This window comes from Eutrema salsugineum, unplaced genomic scaffold (genome assembly GCF_000478725.1).
Source record: "Eutrema salsugineum unplaced genomic scaffold, Eutsalg1_0 scaffold_8, whole genome shotgun sequence".
Classification (NCBI taxonomy): Eukaryota; Viridiplantae; Streptophyta; class Magnoliopsida; order Brassicales; family Brassicaceae; genus Eutrema; species Eutrema salsugineum.
The window spans coordinates 5,720,838-5,728,203 of record NW_006256414.1 but is presented as its reverse complement, the minus strand read 5'-3'; the positions used below and the strand labels follow the sequence as shown (position 1 = coordinate 5,728,203).

General features: G+C 36.9%; 1 non-coding gene across 1 annotated transcript; it reads right to left on the bottom strand.

Annotated features, from left to right (window-relative positions):
- Nucleotides 1-6,304: 6,304 nt before the first annotated feature.
- LOC112082344 lies at nucleotides 6,305-6,411 on the bottom strand. The gene has a single exon (XR_002897010.1). It is a non-coding gene; the product is annotated as a small nucleolar RNA R71 (small nucleolar RNA).
- Between the last annotated feature and the right edge of the window lie 955 nt (nucleotides 6,412-7,366).

Sequence of the window (7,366 nt, the reverse complement as noted above, 5' to 3'; positions counted from 1 at the left end):
TAAGTATCAGCTGAGGCTGTATCCGTGTTCTCTTGAATCCCGGTTTCAATCATTTCACCTTTCTTTGATTTCCGGGGATTCTTATCTTTGGAACCTGGTGGTCTGCCACGTTTCTTACGTGCGTCAGACTCTGTAGCAACTTGACTTTTTCCTGAGGGGACATCTATTCGTACTGGTGCATTACAAGCTGGTATGTACGATTTGGTAACTTTGTTCGGGTCAGCAAAGGAATCTGGCAATTGATTAGCTAGCTTTTGTAAATGTATAATTCTTTGGACCTCTGAATCACATTCTAGAGTCCGAGGATCTTGCCATTGTGTGGATGTTTGATTCCATGAAAGTTCTTTTACCAGCTTGTCTGTCTCACCACCTAATCTAGGATATACCGATTCATCAAATCGGCAATCTGCATATCTGGCTTTAAACAGATCTCCTGTAGTTGACTCGAGATATTTTATGATGGTGGGAGAATCAAAACCAACATATATTCCCATCCTCCTTTGAGGTCCCATTTTAGTCCTCTGTGGTGGTGCAATGGGTACATAGACTGAACACCCAAATGTTTTAATATGGGAGACGTTTGGCTCATGACCCGTTAGCAATTGGGATGGTGAATATTTGTGCTCACTAGATGGTCGTATGCGTATTAGTTCAGCGGCATGTAAGACTGCGTGTCCCCAAGCTGAGACCGGGAGTTGTGACCTCATGAGTAATGGTCTAGCAACCCATTGAATTCGTTTGATGAAGGATTCAGCTAATCCATTTTGTGTATGGACATGTGGAACGGGATGTTCAACACTTACCCCCATGGACATACAATATTCATTAAACGCTTGGGAAGTGAATTCACCAGCATTATCAAGACGTATAGTCTTTAATGGGAAGTCTGGAAAATGGGCTCGTAATCTGATGATTTGGGCCAATAACCTAGCAAAAGCCTGGTTCCTAGAAGAGAGCAGACAGACATGCGACCAGCGGGTCGATGCGTCAATGAGGACCATGAAATATCTGAATGTCCCACAAGGTGGGTGAATTGGTCCACATATGTCTCCTTGGATTCTTTCCAGAAAGTTCAAGGTCTCTTTAGACACTTTGACTGGTGAAGGTCGGGTAATCAGTTTCCCTTGTGAGCAAGCTGTGCACTTGAGGTGCTGAGGGAAAATACCATTTGGTTTAAGGCTGTGCCCTTTAGAATTCTGGACTAATTTACGCATCATGTTCGCACCGGGATGACCCAGGCGATCATGCCAAATAGTGTAATCTAAAAACCGTGCTTTGATAGCAGCATTAGCCTCAATCATACTGACTTTAGCATGGTAAATCCCAGTAGATACGGCGGGTATAGTTTCAAAAATTTGTTTATAGCCATTTATCATTTTAGTGATAATTAAAAACTCTTTGTTCCCTTCATCCTGAGTTTCGATATGGAAACCATTCAATCTTATGTCTTTGAAACTCAATAGGTTTCTCTTAGAACTGGGTGAGTATAAGGCATCAGAGATGTCTAGATATGTGCCATTTGATAACAACACATTAGCTTAGCCATGGCCCTCTATTAGGCTCGAACTACCCGCTATAGTGCTTATGTTTGCGGTTTTGATTACTAAATTTATGAAGTAATTCTTGTCTTTTAGAATGGTGTGGCTCGATCCACTATCCACAATGATATCCATATAATAATTTATGTTAAATAATCAATAGTATGAGACTATGGTCATTGGAATAAGGGATTTAAGGTATTCTTGGGAAAACTTTCCATTTCAAGAAACTTGCTATTTTAGGAAACTTGCTATATAAAGGAACTCTAAAATCGAACCTTAGGGTTTATAACTTAGCCGGTTTACTAGGGTTTCCAAATTTAGCTCTAATAGATAAACATTGGTTTTTTTTTTTTTTTTTTTTTTAGATTGATTTTGGAAACTAATTTGAAATTAACCGATTAAGCTTGAACCGATCGGATTGATCGATTAAACAACAAAACCGGTTAAATTAGATTTAATTTTGGAAACCGGTTATTAGGGTTATTAATCGGTTAAGGGATTAAACTAAACGGATTTGCTAGGGTTTAATTTTTATTAGGAAAAACCGATCGGTTTAAACTAAACGGATTTGCTAGGATTAGAATTTATCGGTTTATAAACGGTTTAGGTGGATCGATTGGTTTAGAGTTTAAGGGGTCGATTGGTTTAGGATTTAGGAGCTTGCATGGACCGGTTTTAGGGTTTTCAAGGATCGGATCTAAGATAAATAACCGATCGGTTTAGGATTTAAACTGATCGATCTCGGTTTAACGATAGACAAACCAAAACGATTTTAGATCTAGGGTTTTGCAAAGATTTAGGTTTCGGTTGCAAGGAATTTTAGTGCTTGGTTTAGATGATGCTAGGACCGATCGGTATAGGGTTTGAACAAAGCATTAGGGTTTAGGTTTTATATGATAAAGCCGATTAGGAAAAATAAAACCAATTAGGGTTTTGACAAGAAGAAAGAGGATCGGTTTGGTTATGGTTTTAAAAACGAAAAAGACGATGAATAAACCAAATCCATATTAGGGTTTTCAAAAAAAAAAACCAAAACTTTGATTAGGATCTATAGTTTTAGATAATACCTTTTCGCCAAATGGATTTCTGACCGGCTTATGATCTGGGAGCTAAAGACCACAGATATCTACTGGAAACTCCTGAGAATGATGGCCAGAAGGGAGGACGAACAGCTGCTACAATGGAGGAACCACCGCTTGGAAAGAATCACCCGCTAAGGTGGGACAGCGCCGATTTGTTTGAGTCTTGAGGGCGCGTCTGGTGTCGGATTGAGGAGCGGTTTTCACCACTAGATTCTTCTCTTCTAGGGCTTCAAAATGATATGTAGATCGCCTTCTAACTCCTTGTATTTTGAGAGATATGATCGTTTGAAGTTGAGCTTCGTGTTGATAAAGTATTAAGGGAAAAAACTCTTATCTTATTGTTTCCATAAGCAGTGTATATATACATTACATAACTAATGTATCAGAAACCCTAATGGGCCATGAGACATTAACCTGATGGTTAATGGGCCGGTTACTAGAAGTCCATTTGTTTATAACAAAACTTATATATTACCTATAAAAATGAATATATCTAATTATACATTTTATCTAAAAAATAATAACATTATAAATTAATTATTTATCCCATGCATAGCACGGATCAAAAACCTAGTTAACATTATTAAAACAATTCTCTTTTAAAAAATCAGCTTTCCACAGCAAAAAAAAAAAAAAAAAAAAAATTGGTTAAGGCTGTGAGTTTCATAAACGTACAACTTCATTGGTTCAATTTTAATGCTGTTGAGAAAAATAAGGCTGTACAAATCCCTCACTAATCATCCCCTATATCTCTGTTCTATAATTCCGTTAAAGGAGTCTGCCGTTATAATTTTCTCAAAACTATAGAAAAATATCTAAAAGAACCTTAACTTTCAAATTTTGACAAGAAAGTCCTAACTTTTCATCTACAAAATTTATTTTGTTAACACTAAAAAACAAGATTCATAACGTTTTGTCAATTAAAAATCAAAAGTTTCTTTTTCACGTATATCCATTTTAAAATATATTTTTAAATTTAAACTCATATACTTTTGTGAAATTAAAATATATCTTTAACTGTTGGATGAGTTTTAAATTCGAATACAAATAATTCTATTAAATAACGAGAGAAAATATATTTTTATTAATCAACAAAATGAAGTTACAATAAATCAGATATTATCAATCCCTCGTTATTCATCGTCGATTGATGGAGAACCAAACTCTGGCGAGATATGGATGCTTGAAAGCGATTACTTTATTCTCGGTTGTTATTGTTGAACGGCAAGACTATAGCTCTTGGTTTTTGTGTTTATTATTTGTGTGTCTGTCTTTGTTCCAAGATTTCCATGCTAACTCTAATCCTTATTGGTTGTGCTTCATATGTCTCTTTAAATTAGGAATTTATGTTGGGAAAGTGCTCATTATTGCGCCTAAACCTTAACATTCAGTTCAAGATCTCCGATGGTAAACGAATAAGAAAGAAAAGTAAAGAACAAAAGACGAAAGAACACAGGATGTGGTTACCCAGAGTTCACTATCGATGTGGTAAGCTACGTCTCTAGGGCTAGACTCAGTCCAGCAAGTTCACTAGCACGAAGGAATCGAGTTCGCTAATAACACCGGATTTTGAACACTTTTATGGATCGTTTTAATATATTATGCAGGTGTTTTAACTCTTTTTGCAATGGTTTTTCAGTGATTTCTATGTTTTAGAGTTTAAAAGATTTTTAGAGCAAAAGAGTGTATTTTGGAGCAAAAGAACAATTTCGGATAAATGTAAACCGTCAGAAGTATGGCAAACGATGAAGATCTTCTCACCGCCTGATAACCCCAAAAATTTGAGACAACATAGAGGAGATAACCATCTTTCTAATGCAATTGATTTGGAGACAATCCAACAGTTAGATCTTCGGATATTCCCAATGCATTAAAGTCAGAAAATGCAATCTCGAAGGAGAGCATAAGCCGCGACCAGACAAGGTTTCCCCGCGGTCATGACCACCGTGAACGCGGCCAGACATCATTGACGTCCCAAGATGACCTAATTCAAGCCCATGTTCAGCCCACTAATTATTTTTCAAACCCTAGACGTTTCCAACGAATTAGAAGGCTATATATACTCGTTTTACATCGTTCTAATGACCAAGCCGTGGAGAGAGAACAGAGAAGAGCAGCATACCTTCAGAGTTGCCGTCTTTAGGAGAAGAGGGAGTCGCCGAAGGAGCCATCATCGATCTCCACCTTCATCTGCGTTCTTCGTTCTTTACCTTCTTTCTTATTTAATTTCCAGCAAACTATACTACTTTTGTGATGTTTTTATACACTATGATTGAGTAATTCATTTGTTGGATTTTAAGGGATTTTTCAAAGAGAGTTGATGAATTGATTTCAGATTTGTTAGATTAGGGTTTATCTTTAGAGTTCTTCGTCCAAATTTGTGTTTCGTGTATGTGGCCTGGATTGACCATCTAGCTACTGCGATTAGGTTGGTTTACTCACCGAAAGTGTTGTCGAATCGACTAACCCTATTTAGATGAACAAATTCTCTTAGACGGCATGAGTCGATCTAAGTTGCTTTGTGAAGTTATTAAACTGATTTGTCTAGACACTTAGAGAACTAGATGGGAGTTTAGTAAATCTGAGTGAATAGATTTGTGATGATATTATGTGAGTAGGTTAGTCTTGGTTTGATTTCAAGAACTTATCTATAGAAAACTCTACGTTAATTATCTTGTTTGCTAGTCTATGATTCCCGGTGAATTTCCTAATGCCCAACACCTTCTTGTAGTGATTTGATCTTATTGTTTACTTGTTTTTAAGTTTATTAATTACTATTTTCATCACTATTCACAACCCCCAAAACAAACACCCATATTTTCATCTTATCTCCATTCGAATCTCAAGTAAACTCGTATTGCAGTTACTTGGTCTTCAGTGGATCGACCCCTAACTACTACAACGTACATCTGTGCGCTTGCAGAAAACTAGGGTTGAAACTTGAGCACATCAAGTTTTTGGTGCTGTTGCCGGAGACCTTTAACGTTGCCTACGAGTTTCAGGTCAGAATCGAGTCTAAGGTACGTTATCTAGTTCATTTTTTTGGAAATTTTCTAATATTTCATATATATATATATATAAATATAAATAATAAATAAATAAATAAATACAAAAAGAAAAAAATATATATCTATAAATAAATAAATAAATAAATAAATAATAATAATTAAAAAATTGAAAAATAATATATATATACAAATAAATAATATTGAGATGGGCGAGAACAGTAGACACTTGCAAGGTTTAGATAGACTTAGAGACAACCACAACGTCCAACAAAAATTTGATGAGCACGTTCGGTTCCAAGACGCTCCTCGTTTAACTCTAAAAGATTATAACACTCTGTATGCTTTTTTTGAGAACCGTTCTCCCATTAGTCTACAATCCATCATCGTAGACTATGAAATTAACCCGAAACTCATAAAAATGGTCAAGCAGAACCAGTTCCATGGCGATGCATCGGAGAACCCTATGAACCATCTCGAAGATTTCGAAGAAATCTGCAGTAAAAAGCAATCAATCGGAGTTCCTGCAGATTACATAAAGTGCAAGTTGTTTCCATTTTCTCTTTGTTATAAGGCACGTGCATGGTTTAAGTCTTTGTCCCCTGGTTCACTCGGATCATGGGACGAATGCAAGGCTGCGTTCCTTAACCATTTCTACACAACCTCTAGATCAAAGTTCTTTAGAGACAAGATTTATAGGTTCCAACAAAAAGGAGGCAAACCTTTTCATGAAGCTTGGGATCGTTATAAAGGCCACATTAGAGAATGTCCTCACCACGATTTTACAGAGACATGCATCATGAGGTCTTGAACATCTTCTACGAAGGTCTTGAATGGACATCTAAAACACCTCTACATGTAGCAAGCGATGGAACCTTCATGACAATGACTGTGGAAGAAGCTTACGTCTTGATTAATAATCTTGCTGCAAGCAGCGGAAACAATTTTCCTGATCAAGGAAGAACATCACGTTGCACTTCCCATGATCATAAGTAAATCGAAGAACTTAAAGCTATGGTGAAATTGTTTCTCAAAAATCAGCAGCGTTTGGTTAATGTCTGTGAAGCAGTTAATGCAGCTGAGATTAATCATCAACTTGCAGCACAAGAGCACACTCATATTAATCTCCAATCTGCTCCAAAATCGTCCCCAACCTCTCAAGACAACAAGTTCGAGCTTATGATGCAACCACTTCTTATGAGGCTGCAAAAATTAGCAGACGACGTGAACATGAAAGTGAACAGCTTATACATTGACCTTAATGGTAAATTTGAAGCTCTTTCCACTCATTTTGATGGCGTGGACGTGAAGCTATCGCAAACCACAGATGGTTCACTTGCCACCAAAGTTATCGAGAAACAACTTGCAGAGGTGCATGAAAAAATCGCCCAAGACACCCGTAACCTTGAGTTTAAGATAGACAACATGAATGATATTGGGTACAAGTTAGACATCATGTATGATTACCTCAACAAGAACAATGAGGAGTCATTTGAAAAGTTCAATAATATCTCTACTCATGTCAAGATGCTCGAGAAACAAATCGGACAAGTTGGAGAATGTGTGAAGAGACAAGATGGTCACCTTCCGAGAAAAACCGTAGACAATCGAATAGGACGTTGGAATGTCATAGATACTGATGGTGAGAGAGATGTCATTTCCTAGCAATTAGGACACGTACTGAAGTTGAATCTCTAGCAGGTCCTAAAAAGTATGATTGTTGGTGGTGTACTCTGCA